Source organism: Andrena cerasifolii, chromosome 6 (assembly GCF_050908995.1).
Source record: "Andrena cerasifolii isolate SP2316 chromosome 6, iyAndCera1_principal, whole genome shotgun sequence".
NCBI classification, from domain to species: Eukaryota; Metazoa; Arthropoda; class Insecta; order Hymenoptera; family Andrenidae; genus Andrena; species Andrena cerasifolii.
In genome coordinates, this window is record NC_135123.1 from 15,817,383 (window position 1) to 15,843,331 (window position 25,949).

The 25,949-nt window shown below is 38.0% G+C and overlaps 1 protein-coding gene across 3 annotated transcripts in view; it reads right to left on the bottom strand.

Annotated features, from left to right (window-relative positions):
• Nucleotides 1-25,949, bottom strand: part of LOC143370438 (opioid-binding protein/cell adhesion molecule) — a 288,077-nt gene that overhangs the window by 133,772 nt on the left and 128,356 nt on the right. For all 3 annotated transcript variants that reach the window (XM_076815570.1, XM_076815571.1, XM_076815569.1), the window contains one exon: nucleotides 7,934-7,978. The gene's annotated coding sequence lies outside the window, so the exon portion shown is untranslated. The remainder of the gene's footprint in view (nucleotides 1-7,933; nucleotides 7,979-25,949) is intronic.

A 25,949-nucleotide genomic window follows, 5' to 3' on the forward strand; every position in this document is an offset into this window, starting at 1 on the left:
GCAAAATTTAGGATTTTTTTTTAAGAAACTAGCATTTCGATTCATCTGAAAGTTGGACCATCTTAACTAAGGGGACAAAAATCTTTGTGGCCATTGCATCAAACTGCAAAAAGACAGAGGTGGAGCTACAAATGTAAATTATTTTGCAATTGAGAAAATCAATATTTAAATTAAAATCTCCGTTAAACATGTCTGTTATCTTAAGTACAATAAATAAGCTTGCAAAAGCATGCATTTCATAAAGATTCTACGGACAGAAAAAGCATTAAATTAACAACCCCTTTCAACGGGAGCACGCAAATTACAATTGCTAAGTTAACGGATGCTGTCCGATATAGGTCGAAAATGTTGAAAGTCCGTCGATGGAAATATTCTCTCCACGATCCTGAAGGATTAATAGAGTAACCGTGCTATTTCGAAGGCACCCCATGTCGTCGTCCCCGAGGCAGCGAGATCATGCGTGCTCCTTGCTTACTAAAGTGTAATATCTCGTTGCCATTGATTTCCAGTCCTTTTCGAACTCCTCCGCGATAAAATTAACTCCGCCAGCAAAAACATTTTTGTTGGAGATGCATCGTTTCATTTTTGAAAGAGAAAAGGGAAACAAACTTGTTCGAATTGAGGATGTTGTAGCAAGAGGGGCGTAGCTCCATTTTTGACAGTTCTTGAGTTATGACAAGTAGTATACGTAAAAAAATTCTACATCGTTTGGTACACGTTCGAGGCAAATCCGATAAAACAGGAGCGATTTATTGCAAATAAATAAAAATAGAAATATTAATATTAATGTTATAGAATATTTTTTCGCTAAAAATAGAAATATTAATATTAATGTTATAGAATATTTTTTCGCTAAAAATAGAAATATTAATATTAATGTTATAGAATATTTTTTCGCTAAAAGTAGAAATATTAATATTAATGTTATAGAATATTTTTTCGCTAAAAATAGAAATATTAATATTAATTTTATAGAATATTTTTTCGCTGAAAATAGAAATATTAATATTAATGTTATAGAATATTTTTTCGCTAAAAGTAGAAATATTAATATTAATGTTATAGAATATTTTTTCGCTAAAAGTAGAAATATTAATATTAATGTTATAGAATATTTTTTTGCTAAAAATAGAAATAATAACTTATCAACTTAATAACTACTGCCTTCTTATTGCGTGATAATATATATTTTTCAATTACTGTTCTCTTTTCAATGTTAAGTCAAAGCAGTAATTTTATAAACAGTTTTTTTCTAATTTACTCGAAGTTGGCAAAGATGGAGCAACACCCCTCCTGCTGGAAGTTCCTCAGCTGAGCAACTGCTTTCCTGAAAGTGCAAACGAGTCCAAACTATCGTGCGAGGCAATTAAAATCGAAACCATCGCGTCGTAGGTAAAACTATTCAAATACGGCGGAATTATTTAAATCCGCGGCCGGAGTCGCCATCTTCGCGGTGATTAATGAAAACGGTGTCATTGCATAACATCAAAAGTTCTTAACTCGAGTGTAATGGCAACTCGGCCCAGACTTTCGCCCTGGCTGAATAAATATTCACGAACGAACGCTCGGATACCTGTACCCCTAATTTACACCGCTGAGGCGCGAGTTAAAGAACGATGATTATAGCGTTTGTTTATTACGCACGCCAGCATTACGAACGCGGTAATGAGAATATTTAGCAGGGGATAATGAATGTTACCGCGGCGCATTAAAAGCATCGTAAGTGACCGTAACTAACATTTCGAAGTGACTGCAAACGAATATTTATAAAACCCATTAACGCGATGCATAATTAGTCGCCTGCACGCTGTTATTAACCCCGTCCAATATTTCGGGAATACTCGATGATTAAGAATTATCGATGTCCCCGAAACGCGAGCGTACGCGTCATTTGGAAATTTTGAATGTCTCGCAAATGGGAATGTGCTCTAACTTGTTACGTAAGGGCGGGTGCACACGAGCGGGACGCGTGATTTCGCAGCCCCGCCAGTGTGACAATGTGTGCGCCGGTCCTTAAACTTTAATTGATTTTGTGTGTTTTGACGAAGCAGCGCTTACAAGGAAAGCACACGAACTTCAGGTTACCGATTTGCTTCGAATTTTGCATATAGTTAATGCACAGCATCTGTAAGTACATAGCAGACGCATAGGGTACACGGCACAAAAGTTTCGGAGAAAATCGAGTTGAAAGTTTTGTCCTTTCCACACCCTCGGGCCTCGATACATGCATATGTACGTGTAAATGAAACCACTTTGAAGGTGTAGTGAGCAGCTCCAGTGTAGTACTCTCTACAGTTACAGCTCTACTATAAACAAGCAACTGTAGGATGAAGGAAAAATTAGTAAATTTGTATACATATACCTGGAATTACTGTACAGGGTGGTTCATAAGCAGAACTCACGAGTGAAAGAAATAAAAATGTACTAAGTAGTGAAATATAGGTATCCAGAAATTAGCCGATCCAGAGATATTGACTTTTAAATTATATTGGAATAATTAAGTGTAGAATATTTATAATGCTCACTTTGCATAAAATTCACACACTGTGCATTTAAATGAATTGTCTCCAATTTAAGTATTTATTCTAAAACGAGTATATTGTGTTAAGGAGGAACTACACGAAACTGTTATTTTTCGAACGTACGTTTATTAAGACTTTTAATGAGTTTTGCCAGGCTTTACAATTTGTAGTTATTCTTATGAAACATCGTCTATAGTAATTCCAGGTAATGCATATGTACACACCTATATTTACTAATTTTTCTTATTTCTATGATTAGTTGTTTATATCGGTGTTGTTCTTAAAAATAAATCCACATGGAACAGTAAACTTTTGAACTCGATTTCTGCATAAAATTTTGAGCGGTATGCTTCAGGCATTAACACAGAACAATACATACCGTGGATTAAATACATTCAAGAATTTAGCCAAATGTTACATACTGTACATTTTTTTAAAACATTTTAGTTTTCCGCTGTGTTACTGAAATATTAACATTTCCCTGCTATTGCTATAAATATATATACACTGCTTTGCCAGGAGCAAACAAGAAAATGGCCACGAAAGGAGAATCAAGTATATTTTCTACGGGAGTATTGGATTCTCTGATTTCAGGAGGTTTCATCGAATGTAAATATTTCCTCGACTTTCTATTTATTTTACTTACGGATTTGTTTTCCCGTAGTAGCTCCCACGTTTGTTGATATTTTACTGTATGTATCTTTGCAGCTCCCCCGCTGCTTTTTGTTTCTCTTTTGGAATGAACATCGACAAGTTTATCGACGAAGCGTTACGGGCGAATATTTCGATTGCTTGTTACAAACTTGTCGTCGAAAAATATTGCCTTTGAATATTAACTTCCAGAAGCAGAACATTTTTATGTCTTTTATTTTTCATTAATCCTTCTGTAAGAATTGTATCGTGCCGATACAAACTTCCGACCGGAACATTTCTCCCTCGCTAAAACTACTTAAATAAATACTATTCGATCTAGAATTCCATTCTGCTTCCAAACGACAGTTTAGTAATCACCTTTCCAGGAAGTTCGGTTACGATTCCAATTTTTTTTTAAACCGTGCGGTTTGTAGAGGACCGCAATAGAAGTATGAAACATGTTTTCGTTTGTGTCCATTTTCGATTCTCCAGAGTGAAAACACCCCTTAAAATTTAACGTGTGATTTCCTACTTTCCAGTATATCTTCAAAATTATAAAGGATATAAAAAAATGATTACAATAAAAATTTAACGGCTTTTCATGACCCATAAAACCGTGTAATCAAATTGTTCCAAATTTGTCATTTAAACAGTACAGTGTTCCCCACCACAAGTTTTAAACAATTCAATTACATAGTTTTATACAGCATAAAAAACAATTCAATTTTCTTTGAAACCATTCTTTTATATCCACTATAGCTTTCAAGGTATACTGGAAAATAGGAAAACATTCATCAACATTTATGGAGTGTTTTCAACTGGAAGATCTGAAAATGGGCACAAATGAAAAATTGCCTGATACTTCTATCGAGGTCCTCTACAAACCTGCATAGTTTTAAAAAAAAATCGGAACATCCCTTTGTCACATTAAAAATAGGTAGTAGCAATTCGCGAAGAATCCTTCAAACAGCCTTTTTTCTTAAATCCGCCACTACCTTCAAACACAACTAATACTCTGTAAAAGTAGCCAGCATACAACGATGATGATTCTTTCACAAATGACATCGAAGAAATATACAAAGTACCCCCTTTTTTACGGTCATCCAACCACACGTTACGGAATTTATATCCCTTTTATTTACACTGACCATTCACGTCAAAGTATTGCGTGCTTTTGCTCCACTGTTTTTCCTGCCTTTGATATTTCAGAACCAAGTGACTCATAAAAAGAGAGATATATTTTACGGACGTTGCAGATACTTTGAACATACGAACGAAAACGCTCGGTGCCCGAAAGGATCGAAATTACGAAACAAAGGATAACACCATTCATACGGCACCATTTTTCTCCTTCTTTCTTCCATAAAAGTATTTACTCGCGTTTACACTTCGTTACCCTTCCTTTACCCCGTGTGTTCCCAGCAAATATTGAGTTAAAACTCTTGCATCCTCGATAAACCTTTTAACCCGCGTTCACGGTCACAAAGTTACTTAGCGTAGAATTGCATGCTACGGCAATCTGTGCAGCCATGAATCGACAATTTATTCCAAAGCTTCGAGTTCCACCTGCGTGCTTGATTTTCGCGAAATCTTTACGAGCCAGGCCATTCTCGCGTAATTCAATTTGCATGGGTCCAATGATAAGTCCGATCGATGTCCCGTTTGTTTCTGTCACTCTGCGCTGCCATGAATTTCGAAACGCTCGCCCGCTGGAAAATTATCGCGGGACACGAAACAAGGGGCTTTTCGAACTTTCGAGTTTCAATATGGCCAAATTGCTGACGAACCGAACCTCGCAGGGTCTTTTTTCTGCTTCCGCTCCGAATCATTTTTTTCCAATTCTTCGTTGGAGTTCAGTCGATAAGGATCTCATCGATTTTTACCCATCCTGCGAGCTTTCAGATTTTTTTCCCCCGATGATACAGTGCACCCCTTTTGTTCCCTCATTCTGTTTCTTCTTCCTTTCGAATATCCGATAAAAGTCTTCCCCCTCGACGATTGCCCCCCGATCGACGCGCTCGCGCCCTGAAAAATTCGACGCGAAAGATTGTTCGTTTAACGCGACTTTTCCTTTGAGGTTGAACACATTTGACGGGCTTTAACTTCCCTGGCTACGTGCGAGTCGATGAAATTTTTCAGGCAGAAATTCCTTCAAGACATGAAGAATGTGATGCAATGCGGAATGCGAAGCCTGTCGATGCAATTTATTTCGATTATATTTGCTTGGGAAATCTATTTATGTAGGTATGTACTTCTTCATTCTCCTCTGTACTCCGTTTTCATAATTTGATAATCATTGGAAAACGAGACGTTTCTTTAAACAAATGGCACTGAGATTTAGTGAGTGTCAGCGATAATAAAGGGTTAATCGGAAATTTCCAAATTTGAAAATAAAAATCAGTTTCTTACAATGTAAAATGGTTAACGTTATTAATAATTAAATGGGCACAAGATAAAGAATATTTTAAGGGGTTAGACTGCTGTAAAACGGTCGATATTCGCTTCTTAATCTAGATTAAATATTGCATGTATATTTAAATATCAAAAAGAGATCGAGTCTCTTTCTAATATTTCTAAAATTTCTAGTATTCAATATTTTGTGCTACTAGGGAACTTCCTAGTAAAGAATCTAATTGCATCGGAACAACTAAAATTTCTACCTTACGCATTGTCAGACGCTGTGTGCCTGGGTTTCAGTTTTGATGCATTAGATGCTCCTAAGATTATTACGTTATTCACGCGTCGAAATTGAAAATCGATATCATGAAAATTATGCGGTTCGGTGCACACCGGAGCGTGCAATCGAAACCACCAGTAATCGCGCTATTATTCCGTCGAATGATTCACCTCAAATTTGTAATTAGGAGAGTGATTGTTTCGAGCGGCAATAACCGCCGGAAATTAATTGCATGCAATTAGCCGCCGATTATACTAAACATTCCCAAGCCCCAGCGAATACAAGATTTATTAGAATCGCGCGTGGGAGATGGACAAAGTAGCGGGTGTGTCAATGAACACCGTGTTCTATTAGGAGCACAAAGGATTTTTCAGTCTGCAACTCCTGTAACTGGAAATACTGGAATGCACTTGTCCCATCTCAGCCTCGGTTTCAAGCGAAATAATTGGAGCACGTCGTTTCTCGATACGCCGGCGTGTCGCTGAATACTTATGGAGTAGCTTTCCAGGCTTCCCTTCGAAGCACACAATCGGCAGACTTTAAAACCTGCCACTCCATGCGGAAAAGATTCAAAACCTACTATTTCCAGGCTTCTGCGTAACCTTTTTCGAAGAATTTCGGAGAATGAACTTATACTGGCTGGGGGAGTTCGTGGGACAATAGCAAACCAAGTACAGGCGATTCGATTTTACATGTAGAAATGAATGGGAAATGCGGTATACAATTTTATTGTTTACGGCTTCTATTGTTTTATGTTATTGTTGGTACGGAACCAACTTTCATTCTTTCAATCCTTTTCTTTATTGTACAATGAATCACATCACACCATGTATACACTGCTGGCTAAATATTTGGAATTATTTGGAAATAATCATTGAAATTACATGGCGTGACAAATATTCTTCTACTTCAAAGTTAATACTTTCAGCGATGTTTGTAATATTCCTGGTCCCAAAATTTTTAATATCTTATCAAGCGAGAGATGACCTTAATTTGTCTAACGAGAAAATCCCTGCCTCACTGAATTTTAGTAGTGGATCTAATTGTAAGTCAAACAGCCAAATCGATACTGAAATGTTGGACTGAGAACAACTCCTTGTTCGCGTTAAATACTAAATTAAGGAGGAGTTGAATGTCTTTATAGTGATCACTGAATGCCACGTAATGTTTCCTTTATTTAAAAAAAAATTAAGTGCAATTATGGGGAGCTACTGTGTTTAGTTGGCGTTTAATGCTTAAACAGTCTAAACACGTTTACGAGGTTTACAGTGCTTCAGCAAGCAAATTGATGTTGCTTCTAAGTGCATCGAGTAGCTGGCAATCTTGGACGAGGGAACCGAGAAGTTTCTGCACTTTAAGGGAAACTCGATAGCAAAGTAATAGGTAAAATGAAGAAAGCATGTTTCCCGTGAATATTGTTCCCTGTTTACTAGTTAACGCGAGGGCATATGTATGAAGAATCGTGCATAGAAAATGACTTATATCCATTTTAAATATATCAGGTCTCAAGTGGTACGATCTATAAAAAAGATATATACAGGCAGAAATTAATACCTTTGACCTGCATAATAATATTACAATTTACAGTAAAGCACTGTTCTCTCTAAATACTGTTGTGTTGGTAGTTTGTTAATATTCATTTCAGCTATTCACTCGTATACATTGACGGATTCAAGAATTCAAAGGGATTTTTCACTATTTTTTAACATCCCCTTTCTGTTTGTATTATACCTAACCTTACAATATTATTCCAATATTAAAAATTCAGTAAACAGTGAAAAAATCTATAGAAATAAAAACTGAGCTGTATCACGGACTACTATGTAAAGGAAATTTCAAATACTAATAACGTAAACAAGGAAAGGAGATTATTAAACTTGGTAATTTTCAGTGAAAAATAGCGAGGAATATATTAGACATTATAAGAGCAAAAACGGTCTAACCCACATTAAAAAAAATAATTTTCCTATTTTATATGATTAGTAAGTACAGCCTACTGAAATACATTGTTGCTACTAACTCAATTTCGCAAAAAATGTGGGTTAGTCTGTTTTTGCTCTGAATGCCTCAGATTATGTACATATTTTCATGGAAAACTCACCACCCCAAGATGCAATCCTCCTCCAGTATGCGTATCAAAGGAAACCTGAAACAAAAATACTTACAGTCACTTAGGTGACACATAAAATTGAAAAAATTATCGTCGACGGACTAATGTAAAACTTTGCATAATTATCTATACTTCATTTAATGGTATTTGGCGACAGAAAAGCCTTCCGCGCGATGTTTTATCTGGCGTTTTAAACAAGGATGTTGCTCGGAAGCCCGAGCACAAGTTTTCTCAGACGAGGCGCCAGTTTTCTTGGGCCGTGAGCCTAATTTCAAAGGCCTTATTGTGCTCGGGTGACAAGGACGACAATTTTCCCACGACATAATTATTAGGGGAGGTTTTAGTTCGACGCCCTAGGCGGCGCTTATGCTGGAACGTCCCAGTAAAATCACAGATTTTGGTTTAACAAATTAAGTTCCACCCACATAGGTTCTACGGTGTCTCTCGTTCTGAGGCCTTCGAGGGGTCGTTATCTAACTCTCGTAGAGTCGTTTTGTAAAGCTTCTGAGAGCAGCTAACTTCAGTTATCGTCCGCTATATTCCGCATCTTACGTTACTTATTGTAGTCCGTATTACTAAATTCGTATTAAGAGATACCGTTTGTTACAGTTTTTTCAAACTCTCCTAACCATTAAAAGTTCCCGCCGTCGCGTCGGTTAGTTTGCCACCGGAAAGCGTTTTCCTGATACTCACAAGAGTGTCAGGCGCGCGCCTGTGTTTGCTAATTGTTCAGTGACGTATGGTTGAAAAAACTACACCCCTGTATTCTTTGTTTGATTATAAATAAAGTTATTCTTTATATTTCAAATTTGTTAATTCTTTAAGCTACAGGAACTGAAATACAATATATATTGTAAAATTATATGTCAATAAAGCAGCTTGAAACGCGGTGTGGTATGTGATTCATAATTACCTTAATTTTACCTAAAACACATACTACCTCTGTTTACAATAAAATAAAGCATTCACTGCATAGGTACATCAGAAAAATTCGTCACTTTTTATAAAATGGAATGCATTCAACTTTTCTATATCGATCTAAACCTTCTTTCCATTACAAACTACATATATGTATACATATACCGTAAGCGTTGGCGACTTTGTGACATCTTCAAATTTTATTTCTCACTTAACTATAAAAATAATCATTGATTTAACTTAAACTAGTGTATTGCTTCGGGATTATAATTGTATAGTGTTCGCGTGATATTTGGAAAAGATCAAAGTGTCGCAAAGCCAATCCCGCTGACGCAACAAATTTTTGAATTTCACAAAGTCACCTGACTAGTCAGAGTTACCCCTGCTTACGGTACCGTTCAAAATAATTAGAGGGTCATTTGCTAAACTGATGCTATGTACATCTCTCAAAGCTACACAAAATTTTAACATGTCTAATGTGCATCACAGTGATTCAGTTAAAATATTACCACATGGCGAGTCTAAATAATTTCGAGCTGAATTTTCACAAATATAAGAGAAACTGACCAAAGCGTTTAACATTAAGGCTTAGCCGTTTTCAGTTCAAGCTCCACTTTGTTATAAATGTTTAAAGTGACATTCATTGTCAATGAGACACGCATTCATATGCTATATCATTGATCGTGACATGTATTTCAAACACATCCGCTTGATTTCTGACTGGATTGTATGCATCCATTATAACAGATTTCTGCATTTCCCGATGATTATGCATCGTTACACATTATACTATTACCTCTATGCGACCTCAAGCATGTTAATTTACACGCTACCTTGGGTATAGTTCATGTTATCACTGCCAGTGATTGTATACCTGAAGACCACAGAGCCTCTGATCTATAGTATCTACATTGACTTACGAGAATTCCAGAATATTAGAATGGCCAGCCATTTTTATAAAAAATGGCTTTAAACATTAAAATCATGAAGTCGGTGCATCGACTTCGTTCTTCTTTTAAATAGTAGATCTTGATGAAAGGAATACAACAGTTTGATGCGTTATTATCATAGGATCAATAATTTAACCAGAAAATGCAGTTTTTTGGCGCAGAATAGTCCCTCAACTACGCTTGTGGAGAACAAATTTTCAACTACCGTACTACCCCAGGTGCAAGCACCCCGAATTAAGAGCTAAGAAACTCTTAGGATTCGAATCCCTAGAAGGGGGATGATTCTTACTTTTGTTTCTTGTCCTTACATTTTTGTCATTGTTTAAGATCTCGATAAAAAAAATTAAATTTAAACACTTTGCAGCTAAAGGGTTGCTTCAATAGATGCAGAATATGCCTGTAAATTCTGTAATGTGCGAGACTTTTAGAAGCTTAGTTGAGCTTGTTTATGTTCATGGGATTTGAGCGCGTCTTCGAGTGCATATAGGAAATGTAGCTAATTGCGGGCATGAGATTTAAACGAATCCTCTGGCACACGACTGCCTCATCTCTAAAGCAGTCAGTGCAAGTTTTCAACTCGAGAATTTGGCTTTGATCACGAACGAGTATGTGTAGTTCCCTTTCGGGAACTGTTTCCAGTAGAATTCTTCATTTTAAATACACTCGTGCAGAGTGTTGCAAAAAGAGTTTCAAAGCTTACAAGGTTCATAGCATCCACTAAGCGCAGTAAAAAAATGCATAACGAATAGAGATACAGAAATCAACTGTGTCACAGTTGGAAGTGATTTTCAGTGTTGGTAATGCAAGTGATTTAACTGCTTTGATTTGTCGTATGCGGATTCCAAGCTTTGTGTCTCATCTTTGCGTATATTTTAATATTATCATTATTATTATTACGGGTAATAACTCTTTTGTACATTGTAATCACATGAAACATTATGAGTAGAGGGCGGACAAGTAAGATAATATTAAAATGAAGATTAAAGTACAAAAATAGCAGTGAAAACGACAGAAAGAGACGAACTAATAATTATAAATAATGCAACTTAATATACAATTCATACCGCGGAATTACGTACTCTTTTAAGAATTCTCGGTCTGCCCCAGGCAGGCCTTTTCTACTTACTGAAGGAAAACTTATAGTATTTATAATATTATACAATAACAACACAACCGTGAATATGAATTAAATGTACTAATTGTTATTGTAACAATATAATCTCTTATTTTCACTCTGCATATGGCAACTACATAGAAGGGAACAAATTACACTACTATGTAACAGCAAAAGTCGCTTCTCTGTGACACTGTTCTTCCCACATATAATCATTATGAATTTTTATTCAATTCTGTGAATACATCTATCGCAATACTCCTGATCCCTCTTTCCTAAAATTACATTTCGTATCTTTACTTTCATCTGAACCCTTTCAATTACTAGTCCTACAATGCTGTCTCTTTAAACTCAGCGTGTAAATGAAATAAACAACAGCTCTTTTTACTCCAATACTAATTCCATCGACCGGCTTATGCACCATCGGGCAAGGAAGTATTTTACAACAGAACTCGACAGCCTCCGCGGTTATTTACCCTTTCTTCGCCCATCCCCTTAAAATACACAGGGGGAAAAAAACCAGCAACGGCTTTATGCATACCGACATTAGGAGGGTAAATCCGTGCTTGGCGAAAGAACAGAATGAAGATCGCGGTGGGAAGGAAATTTACGAGCCAGACATGCGATACGCCGCGCGCTATTTTCTCATCTGAAACAACACGGATTCTAGGCATCCGGTATGCCGGATCTCTCGTCACTTCCAGACAAACAGTTTCGGTAGTTCCACCGCAGGCTTATGCGGCATGCGTATACGCGTTCTTGCCCTTCCCGCCTTCCTCCCTGCTGCTGTGGAACGCACCAGATAACGCTGACCTGAAAAACTATGCAGCACGCCATAGATCGTTATTATCTGGAGGATGGGCCGGGGGGAAAAGGAACGACGGAAAACAGGATGCATTTGTCCTCCTTCTTTTCCAGGCGCGAGACTCGCGTATCTATTCCGCGAACCGCTGCCTAGATACTAGGCAAAAGGGATGAACCCCTTGCGCACACGTGAATGCAAAATGTCATCGCGCGGAGCTCTACCTCGGTAGAGGCGCCGGACCCGTTTATCTGGAAACTTTTACGGGTTTTTAACTCCTTTCAGGAGGAGTCTCTAATAAATGATAGAAGGACCGATACTGTTTTCCGTTGTCTCTTGAAGCACCACACACGAAGACATACGGGTGGTAAACTGGGTCATTTGATAGTGGCTGCGTACCTCTTATTAGTAGTCGACTCGCATTAATATTCGGACACTTTTTAAAATAGCATAACTTTTTTAGAATTGGTCCAAACAACTTGAGTTTTTTTGAGAAGCTAGAAGGATTAGTTTGCTAACTGACGCGTTTCGTCGTTTTGAAAAAAAATGTATTTAGTTGGAATAGCGGAAAGAATAGTAAAGGTCGATTTTTAAACTTTTTTTTGTGAGCTTGTAATGAAAATTAAAAAAAAAACGTTTGTAGATTGCAGTAAGTTATATACGTGCCTAAAATTTCATCAAAATCGGTTAACGTTGCTCCGAGCCACAAACGTTTAAAGATCGCAGAATAAGGTCGAGAATCGCGAAAATTTACGAAATCAGCGATTTGTCAGCATAATTAAGTATATTTCACCTTTCCTTTCTTTTTTTCTATTCTTGCCCCACATCAGTCTGAGGTTGATACAGAATACAAAAATGTGTAATTATTTCCTTTCTTACAAATTACTTACAAAGAACAAATGACTTATAATATATATAAATCAATGTAACATAAATTAAGGGAAATCTCATTTTGGGGGTTTTGGACTTACACCACTTTCATAATCACACTATTTCATATATTTCAGCATAAAATAATTTTAACCTGTTTAAAGTTGAAAACTTTTTCACAATTCTTGAAAATGAAACCCCAGTTGTCAATAACTGTCAATGAAATAAAGATAGTATCACAGAATTCGGTTACCCCAATGGAAAAATGCGTAAAGCGTTCTCCTCTACAACACTTCCAAAGAAAGTACCTATACGTATACATATGTGCACACATTGTTCAGACCCCTATATTCTGTTATTAATTACATTTTCACCGACAACACGCGGGAGAACGCTGAGATATCTCCTATCCTATAACAAAAAACTAATACTATAAACGAAAACGTCTACACGTATCTTTCATCTAGAGATCGAAACGAAATGATACTTCACGATGAATTCCAATCGGATTAACGTTCCCCGATAGCGCGGAGATTAATACAATCCCGTCTCCGCTCCCGCGGGAGTAGAAATACCGTCGTAACGAGGTTGAATAAAAAATCAAGCACAGAATTTTATCCGTAAAAGAAACGCGTGGCGTTCTTTCCCGAACGCCTCCCGAATGACGTCCGTGATGCAGCACGGTACGAAACATTTGAATTTTATGCATAAACCTGCGTATCGCGACACACGAAATACCGCTGGGGACAGTTACGAAACGGTCGCGGTGAGGGCTGGTGCTTTCCAGCCCCCACTTTTTTTTTACAACAAGCTAAAAACGAGAGAAGCCACGGCGCAGGGATAAAAGGAGGCGCTAGGGTGAACTGGGGGGGATGGAGGAACCGTTCGATTCCTTTGGAGTCGTTTAGCAAATACAAGCGAAATACACTGCGAGCTTCGCTTTCGCGTTTGGTCGAGGAACTTCGTTCTTGCATGGGTTGATCGGACTGTGAAAAGAATCGGTGGGGATGGAAGAAGGGTAGCCAGTTTATTTAACCAATTTTTCACTACGGAATGGTTTTAATGTCGGTTTTCATTTGACATACGCGAAACCTCGGAATCATCGGTTAAAATCCGCGCACTTATGAGTGATAATAGGAAGATCCTTCGGGCAGTAATATCTGAAGGGGTGAAGAAATGTTTCCTACCCTCCCTCGAGTTCTCGTTCCACTTTACGAGTGAACGTGTTTCTGGAATTGTTCGAGTTCAAAAGTTCTGTTCATTCTCATCTAAAACTCTACTTTGCTATGACGAAATTCATAGAATACAAATTTTAGGTTGGGGTCACGTGACGTAGCTGCTGAACACTCGCGCCTATAGGGGGAGCTACAGAACTTTTCTTCGGAGTTTCTCATTTAAGACTTATATTTCAGAAGAGATTGAGACGAAGGCGTTTTTCTGAATAAGAAAGACTTTGCAAATAAAGTTTGAATTGTTTGATAGGTTTCGTACAACCATCAATCTTCTCGAGTATCTGTTAGCAATAGGAAATAGGTTTCGCGAAGTAATATTCTTGGATTTTCTGCAGCTCAGTGCTTACGTGTAAAAACTGTGGCTCCTCATAGAATCTTTCAAATCCACATTTTAAACACGAAACTCAGGCAAACAAGAAACATTTGTATAGCAAGAAATAATAAAAACACATGTGAAAATAACTTTAAAAACTCATGTACACATGAATTAATTAAGATTTATTGAGTAGGCGATATTAGGTACCCCTTTTTCAGCAGCGGATTTTTCAATGTCTCAAGTCTCTTGAGTCCTAGTTAAAAATTTTAGGTTTCAACCATTCTAACTTATGATACATGAAACATGAATAATTTCTCGTTACTTTCAAACAAATTGCATACAAAAATATCAATTATTGTTCAATTAACCCTTCGTTGACACACCTCCTTTTTCGATCAACTTTGACATATCTGGGTGGCTCACACCCAGAGTAATTTTTGAACTACCATTATCATCTAAACAATTCAATCGTCATAATAAAAATCATGGATCAGTTTTAAGATCTCTAGAATATATTCCAATAGTTTTTTTATTGAAATTTAATCACAGCTTTTGTGAAAAAAAATCTAGATTACCACATGTCGAGAAAAACGAAGAAAATCTTTAAATAGTTGTAATTTTTACAAATTTCAATATTAGAAGCTAAAAATCTACAGAGTTGTTGCTCGGATATAATATTTTCAGAGAAAAAATAGTTTGTAAGTCAGCTTTGGAGAAAAGGTGATCATTTTGCACATAGAAGGTACAGAGCGTGAAAATCAGCTTATGGGTGGCTCACACCCAGGGTGTCAACGAAGGGTTAAGAGCGACTTAACTTTCACTAGACGATATTAAGTACCGTTACCCTATCCATATTCCAAAACACCGCTATTACAAATATTGAAGTATAAAAAGTAGAAAAGAGTTTCTCGAAAAGAAGTTCTGAAAATGTATTAAGTTTCACCACACCTACCCCTTATTCAAGAGCTACGTCGTACAACACATGTCTCGCGCCACTGTGCACAGTATTCCCATAAACTGGAAGCTGTAGGAAGAGCGGTGGAAATATACAAGTAGGTACTAACCAACCAAGTCAACAAGTTAGCTATCAGCAAAGCCTCCCCATAACTTTCCACCCTGCCACATAAATATCCATTCTTTTTCTACATCAGGTTCGTTTCACCTTACGGTTTCATCTAGATGATAAACAGGGCGGCGACGCTTGAAACGAACGTGTATAAATAATGCAAACGTTTCTAGGTTTCGCGCTGGCGAGGAAGTGAAAAACGTTGGAAAAGAAAGCCGCGAACGCGGTGCACGTGTGGGATATGTCGAACCAGGTTCAATCCTCGGTCTCGTTCGCGCGCATCTGTAAAATCTGTCCCCTATCCCCCGCCCCTGTCGTACGTGCCTACAGGAATTTCCGTCGCATTTATTCGAATCAATACGCGGTGTAGGAATTGTTCTCAACCCGTGCTCCCGTCAAGGATGCTCGGAGCTTAGATGAGAAATAGGAGAACGCGAAAGGCTCGGTTGGTTTTCTGCCAAGCGAGCGGGAGAGCGATCACGTACACGTACCAGTAGCGACGCGCGCCCCCGTGAAATCTCTCGAGTGGAACGCTCTTTACGCCTAGCATTTTTCCCTCGAACCGGTAGATTTCTCGGAGGCTTCGCGCTCCTGGATAAGTTACACCAGTCTTCCCTCTGTTCCAAGGAAAGCAGATAAATTCGTCGATTTACTGGGAGCAGTGAATAGTCTCTATCGAACTTAGGCGCGCCAGTAGGAATGCGTTAAAGACAGGTAGCTGGGGATTACATTGTGGTTCAGGTGACATCTTTGTGTTTCAGAGAAATTATTAGTGGGTTTGTGATTTGCATGTATTTCTCGAAGATTTTAGTATGGTTGAAGTAAGTTATCGACTTTTACGAGAAGAAGTGGGCGTATCTCGAATGCAAACGGGTAGAAAGGGACATTGTAGCTCGAGACTGGTATTTCAGATATGCTTGAATTGCCGAGGCAACGCTGGTTTGGAAAGGTTGGGAAAATATGGGAAATGTGTGATGTATATGTTTTGCGTTGCACTGCAATTATGTAGGATAGTGAGAGGTTATTGGAAAAGTGGCAAGGTGCAATGGCGAGTTCAAGTTTGTTCTTGTAATAACGTTTGTAGAAACATACGCGAAAACTTTTGAAGTAATGTGATGGAAAACAACGTCCGTCGGTTAGAAAAGTGTCTCGTATGAAAACTTCGGATTTTCCTTTTCTATGGTACTGTAGGTTGTTAGCTCCTAGACATTGCATCGTTAGGAAACTGCTCCGATTTTTCTGTTCTCGTGTATTTTGAAATCATGATGCAGGCCCTTAAAAATGCTTCGGAGAAGGTTCAGGAATAATGTTTGGACTTTTAAACTATGCACATGAAGAATTTTATCGATTTTTTAATCAACTTCATCCACGAAATAAATATTCTGTATTCTGACCATCTGTGGATTTTAAATATTGTTTGAAACTTGTATAACGTGGATGTTAGAGGATCGTAAAAACATCCTCTCCTACATTATCCGAACACTGAATAAAAACTTGTATAAGAACAACCGTTTTAAAATATTATGTAATCATATGCATCAGTTGATTTAAAGGGACTGGGCAGTTGGTTTTCGTGAGAAAAAAACTTTGTTTTTTATTTATTTGTAAAAAAATTAAAGTAAATCCAGATATATCCTTTTATCCAATGTTTATTACTATTGCACAGATTGAAAATAATTGGTATGGAGTATATATGTGCTTTAAAAATCGCGGTACGGATTGGTAAACAATTTAATGCGTTTCTGTGGGTTTGCTTGAATATCGGTCTTAGAAACTGACGTAATCCAATGTCGCAGGTGTGATTTCCGTTCCAGTGGAACTAATAGAAACAAAAAAACTTAAAACAGAATTATTAAATTTGTGGCCGGAAAACGGCGATTTTTTCAAAATAACTTGGTTCCTGTTTGTACGCTATTAAGAAACCGTGACTTTTTAATTTCTTGCGGAAATCTCCAATTTTTGCGGACTATGTCAGAGATGCTACGGGAAATGTCACATGTTTTACAAATGCTGTAATTTTTTCAGATGGTTCTGAACCTCCGTTCGTTCGCAATCAGGAAAAACCAAGAGGAAAAAAAATTTGAGAAATTCGCGTTGAAAGTTTTTTTTTACGTCCTGAAGTACGTTGACTTATATATACACTGCTTAACGAGCGAACTTTAATATAAACCAAACGGCATTTTATTCAGAAAGGATAGTACTTTCGAAACATGCAAAAAAAAAATACATCGATTTTTACACAGCTCGGTCCCCTTAATGGTTTCGTACCTATGCAGTACTCTCATCTTGAACACTGTAATACTTTAACGCACTTGGGAGGTGCTTACAGCTATATGGACATAAATTGCATGGAAAAATAACTTGGAAAATACAGTACATTCTGTACAGCAGTTAGTACTTGTTTTTAATATAAAAGAATGTACTTCTGCGAGACCATACGATCATACTTCGTCACATTTAATGTGTAACAAGTTAAAAATAATATTAAAGAATCAAATATAGTATGTATTTCAAGCCGTATAATATAACGAATGTTATAGATTTGCAGGTTCTTCCATTGGAATTTCAAATATTATGTACATATGGCTAAAAGACAATGAATTATTAATAAATGTGTGCATTTGTAGAGTCAATTCTAAAACAGTAACCCATATTTGATATAAGTAGGTATCACGTTCTATGCGATTCAGGGATGAAAAGGGGAAACAGATAGGAAAAGTAGGGGTTTCGTCCTCCTCTTTGATCAGATTTATTCTCAGTATCATTTGATTCGGTAAAGTAAGACCTCAGTCCTTTGTTTAGCTCCCGTTCAACGTAATACGATTCCATTAACCCGTGAAATCTTATTAAGCCCGATGCAGCAGTGTTTGCATCGCTAGAAAATTGATAATTCCTTTGTATCGTTCCTCGATGGATTAAATTTCACGTCCTAATTATTCAGAGTTTGTCGTTCAGGCAATAGCGCGATGCAAAACCGAACACTACAGCCACACTGGTTGTCTTCTTATTGCCATTTTCATATTCCCAGTACAAGTTTAATAATACTAGGCTACGGCAGAAGAAAACGTGGAAACGTAGCTGCCTTTATCGCACTAGAGGGAAAATTTTTTCTAACACTTATGTAGCCAATTTAGTAAAAGCCTCAACGTCTTAATTAGGGACAAGACCTCTCGTCTGAGCCTGCCTGAACTCTCTGAAGTAGAGTACTCGAGCTAAACGCAATTCACCAGTTGAGGTCAGTAGAAACTAAGGCTTCAGAGAAACCCTATCCTGGGCTATGGGCTATTAACCACTGCTTCCACGACAGTCCCATTGTTACTTAGACATAATAAAGTTTCTCGGGCTACCTGGCGTTGCTGTAGCACAACCTAGTTAAATTAATGGAAACAAACGAATTTACCTTTCTCTCAACCCACCAAAGCAGAGATGAGATATTTAAGGCTTCCAATGCCATAGAAATCAGGATTTTGTATACTATCTTATACTAAGTTCGGGATTAAGCATTTTGTTTTATTCTTAATCTGTTAGCTGAACCTGCTAGCTCAAAATTCTACGTTCTGTAAATTAAACCATTTCGTCCACAGTAAATCCGAGGTATAATCCAATACATTAAGTACTCCTTTTATACAAGTGGAGTTTCGAAATTTTCGTGTCGAATTAACTTGCCTTATTCAACGTGAAGGAATTTGCGAACGATGAGCTAACTCATCTTCCCCAGTTAACAGGTGAAATGGAACAAGCATCAAGCATTAATAAAAAAGTGACATTTTCCCTTGCAAATGAAACTTTGTGGCTCTGACAGTTGTAAAAGTGGCAGCATCTATAGCCTCATTGCCCTTCAACTGCAGTTATTGCTAGGGGTCCCACCTGGTGGTGCACGCGAATGCTATGTTTCGAGCTTATCAATCACAAAATGCTCGTCTTTTACGACAATTCGAGGACGAACCTTACAATCGAAGCTAGAAAGTGAATTTACGTCTGCTCCAATGGTATGGCCCCATGGAGGAAAGTAGAATAGACGTGGAAAAGGAAATGACGGCTAAAATTACGGGACCTACTTTCCTCTGAAATAGACGCTTGCTGCGCACGAGCTCGTTTTTTCTCGTGCACGTTTTTCGATACACATCGCGTTTCGAATCTTCACCTCTCGAGGAATTCCCCGCGTTTTTGCGTGCCAGCACGTCGCAGTCGTTCTTTACCCCGGCAGCCATCGTCACGTTTCGAACACCTGCCTCGTTAGACGCTGTGCCAGTGGTTAATACAAGATTAATCTTTCCAATTATTAAACTTTCCGACGTCCAACTACAGTGGCTCGCAAAAGCATTCAAGCATTTGCAATGAGAACACCAACGATAACAATCTTTCTGTGTTTCTTTCTAAGAGAGTGAATTTAATTAATGATTTACCAAAAGGTGTAATAATTTAACATCCACGAGTCGTATAACTGATCCTTTGGTCACAATTGTGAGAAGAAATATAATTTATCTAACGACTTGAATGCGTAGCTTGTATATTCCTGTTGCAGGGCATGCCTGATTGATTACTTTTCATTAATTTGAGTCATTTAAGAGGCTAGCTTTTACAGCTAGACTGATCGATTGCAAATCAAAAGATTGTCTTTTCCGAGAGCATCTTCGTTCCAACTAAGCTTAAGAAGAGAGCAAAGAAAATCCCTATGATTGTAAGGTCGAGTTGTATTACAGTCTGGAGTCTGCTATTCCCTGGACCACTAATGGTAGTGATTTTTCTGTACTGCTGCAAAAACTCACATAAATGGAACGATTCTCTAAAACACGCTATCTCCGCTTCTAGCTAAAAGGCGTTTGAATAAAATGAAACACAACTTCCACTGGACTTGCTTTCTGAACGAGTGAAACTCTGAATATCCCTAAGTATCATCGCTTTTACGTAAAATTCGTGGATGTACCTGCCCCCTTACGTAATCGCTCGTATATTTTCTCAATCACTCAAATGAATAACTCGATTCCCCGTGAAATGTGTGCTTAACAGACTTCTATGTAGTAGGAGTTCAAAGCAAACTGAAGAAGAGTATCGTGTTACTGCCTGCCATAAAATTCTCTATCCCAGAAAAAGCGAGGTTTTTAGATGATAACATCATTACAATCATACAATAACATTGTATAAAAATATAAAACTGGACGATTCAAATTTTCGAACACTGGCCAATAAATCTCCGTTATTTTTTAGAAATGTCTGAAATATAAAGACGTTTTTCATGGCATATTTGGAAATAGTATCAGCGCTGTAAAATATCGACCGCCCGACTGTCAAATAACAAAGTTCCCATGAAAATCAAACATATGAGTGTACATTTGTTTGACACAGGACTGCGATCGTAAATTAAAGGTCAGTCCAGCTAGCATTTATGTGCTGGCAAATTTTTGGTATGAGCTACTGTTACGCGTCATTCGCAAGCTTATCGCGCTGTTAGAAGTGCCAATACACGATCTCGATTTGCATCGCTCTCGCGATTTAGCGAACAATGAAAAAGCAACGTTTATTATATGTATTACATGGCGTGGCTGATGATGGTCGTTTTAACGAGCGGTAATCTGATCCAATTAAATGTATATTAATACAAGTACACTGAGGTATGCAGGCTAATGGTATTTATTTTCAACGGAGCTCGCCAATAATTATGGAAACACGTTGCTTACAATGATCAATAATTAGAGGAAAATAATTGCTGTAACGCGGATTGAATAATGCAGTTTATATTCTTCAAAGTTATTCGCAGTACAAGTGAATCGACTTAACAGGAATTATATTTTTTGGGCTGAAAACATAGCAAAATTAGGGATTTTTTTTAAGAAACTAGCGATTCGATTCATCTGAAATTTGGACTATGTTTTTATGCATCTTTGAAGAAGATGCAGATTTTTTCTTATTAATTTTTAATCACAAATTTAGGAGTTATGCATGATCAACCATCACGTCGCGAAAAATTCGTAGTCCGCTGATGTGCATGATATTTATCTTCTAGGTAATCGGAAACAGAAAAATGAAACAACGGTTCACTTTGTACATACTTATGTAGCTTCAGTTTGGTGAAATTTTGCTACGTTTTCAGCCCAAAAAATAGGATTCGATAAAATAGGAAAAATAAAAGACAGTAATCACTAGTTTGTCATTTTGAATTGTTTAAATGTAACTTTTGATAACCACTTTTGTTCCTTTTGTAATTTTTTCATCATCACATTTCGCCTAGCAAAATCGCTACGATATTCCTACACTTCGACAAGGAGAAATAAACTTGACTATTTTCGACTAGCAAAGTAGAGGGAAATCCATATGTCAGCATGTTAAAATGTAAACTATTTTACCAGAAGAGAAGAATGTTGCCATGTATCTTTCCGTAATTTCGGAAATTGCCAGTAACTTTATTTCCACCTCGAGCACTCGAAACGTTACTGTTTATTGCAACCCCGCGCGTACAAACGAAATCACAGCGAATAGTAGCACGCTCTAAGTTACCGCTGGTCGCATTTCCAACTCGGCTTCCTCGAACTTTATCCGAGGATTTTATTAATGAGATCGGGACACCATTGCACCGACACTTTTCCGATATCTCCCGAAATATGACACCACCCCCGAGCTTTGGCTCGATTCCTCGCGACGATATATTTTTTCATTTCTTTATTTAATTCGGAGATCGAGGTGAAATGGTATTACCTTTGGATGAGTTAACGAGGCCTGTGTCTTTGTAATAAAATTTCATCCGGAAAAGCTCTAAGAGCACGGACCGCGACGACTGCCCGCTGGTTCAACTAATTCCGCCATGTAAATACAATATTGGCTCGTCGCCTCGGCCCCTGGGATTCGAGCGAACCATTACACGAGTCGACCTATTTTCCGGCCCTTGTCTTCCAGCGAACACCACCGATACGATAATATCGCATCGAGTAATGTCGTTATCGGAACGTGATACAGTTTTTTCAAAGGAAAGGAGAGCGCTTCTCCCTTTTCTACCATTCGTAACTTAATTCCCTATCGACGATTTACCATGCTAAAAGAAGAGATCGCGACCAAGCCAAGCGTTTTATTTTGAGTGGAATGGAAACGATACGGCTATTATATAGTCGCAAGCGGTTGAGTATTTCTGAAGCAAACGGGTCTAAATATTAAATTTCAGAAGTCGTTTGACGGATTTAGATAGAATTTCAGTGGTTTCCAAGCGACACTATGACCGCAAGCAAGGCGCTCGTGTTACAACCCTGTTGGAACGATGTTTAAATCTTGTAAAGCTTTCCTTCAGATAATTCTGTCCTCATTCTCTTGTGCACCACTTTGCATATATTCATACCATTATTTCACCACTCCACGGTTATTTTATTATAAGGTAACAAAGCGATCGCTAATTAATTACTTTTGAAAATTCAAGCATATCCGTTGCAGCATAATTGAATATGTTACCCCTCGGTCGTACTTCGTGTGGTACAACAGTAGCGTCTACGAATATTCCCTACAATATTCACCGCTATCTCGAGGTACACCACTTTGCAGATAATCACGAATTATGAGAAGAAAAAAAACACTCTCCCCTTTGTGAGTCGCGCTTGCGAAGTTCGCATACGAGTATCATATACGATTAAACTAAGGACGTTTAGCGTTGCAGCAGCGAAATTTGCATGACAAAAGGAGTCGCAAATCGCGAGAGCGCCAGGGAAGACTTGAATCGCGTCTTGGAACGCATGTTGACACGACCCAGCGATAACTGAGAATGGGGAAGTCACGCACGGGCAGGCTAGGCTCTTTGTTTACAACCCGCGTTTTTCTATTGTTCGCAACCCTCGTGGCCGGAAAGCTAATGCTCCAACAAGGGAGAGATGAGGTCGAAAGATAACGTTTACATATTCTATTCTAAAACTGATGTACCCGTTCAAGTTGATATTTCATTTAATTATTCATTTATTTATTTCCTTTTATGGGTAGACTCCATTGTTTACAAGGGGGCTTATTTTTAATTGCTCGTGCCTTCCTGTGAAATTGTATTGAAGAAAGAAATTGTTTGGGAAATACATTTTTAAACGATTTTATTTAGCTTCACTCCTCTCTCCTTTTTTTGTTTGGTTCAAATCTTGTAACTTAATTTCAACCCACTTCCACCAACCCAATAGGCTTGAAACTTTGCAGGCGTACGTAGTTATGATGACAATACACAAGTTTTTTAAAAACTCACCCCCGATGGGGCGGAAAAATTGCACCCCTTACAATTTTAGCCCATAACCGCGAGTCCAATCGGCTTGAAATCAGCCTCTCGCGTTATTCTCGAAACGACAAAAAGCCGCTGCGTTGCGTTGCCTACTTGGTAGCATCGCGATTTTCGTAAATACACAATTTGTCGAGAAATGATCCGTCACGTACAAATAGATTAGTTCGATTTTTCAAGATTTCTTAGTTGCAAAACTCAAACGCTACAAAGTAAATAATAAAAGAATATATAAAAGAAATATTTTATATTTGTTTTACTTATCTGCATCTCGTATTTGGTACCGGTTGATAGAACAGTATGACTTAAATCGTATTTTCAGTTGCATTTACGTAGGAAAAACATCGCACAAAGATTACAGTGTACCTGCACTTTCCCAACGCTTGCATTCAGCATTCAGACACTTTCTCACTTTTGTAATTGCAACTGCGTTGGAGCTTGTTCAGCGGGGCTATTTAAATTTCTAATTCACTCCAAAAGCTGCCCTTGTCATGGAATATAAAACGATTCAAAACGTCACGAGTTAAATATCGGATCTCAAATGCTCTGAAAACGTTTAACAAGAGTATTATGTCCGGCAGTTCTATACAATTTTCCAAATTTTGTAACGCCTAGCTTTGAATGTTCGGTGCTTTTCATTCAAAGTCACTCCGAATTACGCGGATGTGTAAGATTAACGCATATAAAATTTCTCGGTGCCATAACGATATTAACAAGCAAGGTTAAGGATTTCAACAAAATTGATTATTTTTGTGAGCTTCAAGCATTCATATTTCAGTATCAAGACCGATTCAAACTGTCCCAATGCTCCGTACTCTAGATATGCTCAAGAAATTCGTAAGGAACCGCATTGAACTCCCACTATTACCCATAGCATTAATATCGTTTCCTCTTTGCGAGGAAACACGACATTTATCAGATTTCCCGCGCAAATAGACCAATTACGCATGTCGCCGCGATCGGAATTCGATTCAGATAAACTTCCATGCCGCGAACCTGTTTCAATTCGATAGTTACCTCCGATGGTTGGCACGACTAATTTAAGCATGTAAATACGATATTAGTCCGTGCCCCGAACCACGGGGATGCAGTAAAGTTCCAGAACAACAGGATCCAGTTCTAGCCTCACCCTCCTTCCTTCCATAGATCTTTAATTACTTAAACAGTTCTAGTTTACCATTGTTAATGAAAGTGTCGTAAATACGCGTGTCCTATACCATGAATACTTCCTCGATCGATCATTCGTACGATTCTAAAGTACTTCGGATGAATGGTATTCGAATTTATTATTGTAAAACGATTTTTCGGTCTAGTGTGAAAAAGTTTCCCAAAAGGGTGTTTTCTCGAATGTTCCCCTAGAAAAATCTCGGTTAGTTTTCGACAAAAATTGTTAATTGAGCTACGGGCGATAACGACACTTATACAGATTAAGAATCTTTTCAAAATTTTTCGTCACATTGAGGATATAAAAAAACATTTGCAACAAATTAAAAATATCTTTTTTTTATATAATATAAGAATAGCTGAATAAATTTCAAAAAAATTTATTTCATTATATGTTGTATTCATTGAGAAAAAAAATCTTTAAAAATGGCTTCATTTTTCGGCCGAATAAAGTAGAATGACCCCTTAAAAAATAAAACGTACGACACAGATTACTTGCCCCCTGCATTTCAGCAATTGAGAGTGAGAGCTGTGTAAATCCGAAAAATTGGACAGCATTCTCCAATCCCATTTTAAATATTCGCGTATTTAGCGTGCTGTGTATTTACAGTGAACTTTGAAATTATATAATCTTTATAAGAAATGGCCGCGCTCTGTGACTTTCAGCGTAAAAGTGTGTGGGAAAGAGTGGGCGGAAAAAGCTAAACGAGAGCGAGCCCAACGGTTTCTCGTGTTTGAAGTCACAAAGACCTCGCAGGTCGGCTTCGACGTTCAAAGGAAGCACATAAATCCAGAGACACAAATGACTCGTCCTAAAGTGATTTCATTCTCCCCGTTGGCTCCCCATTCTTCCCTTAAGCCAATCGAGTGACGAGCTCGGAACGAAATTCTGGGTACGAATTCCTCTCCTCTCGAAGCGACATTTTTATTTCCTCTCCGCTGCCGTGCCACGGAATGAAACAAAGCCAGGGTTCCCCTTGTTGCGCGTCGCTCCGTTCTACGGCGCGTAAACACACGGCGAAACCTTTGGTACCCGTCGTTGTTTCACGGCGAATTCTGAGATTAAGAGCTTCCACCCGGGCAGAGGGATAGGACAGAAGCTGTCGAAAGGCTGAAAGAAAGGGACGCGCGAATGGCGGGCACTTGGAAGGGTGGAGAGCGAACAGTCGAGGGGTAGTGGATGTAAGGGTTGCAGGGCTAAGAGAGCCAGGCAAATGGAAGATACAACAAGCAAGTTTCGAGAGGATTTTTCCCCTTTGGACATTTTAATTTAAGGAAAGCAAGCACTTTGGGCAATCTTCGGATCTCTAATAAGCGATGTAGGAAAAAGCGAAAAGCGCAAGTT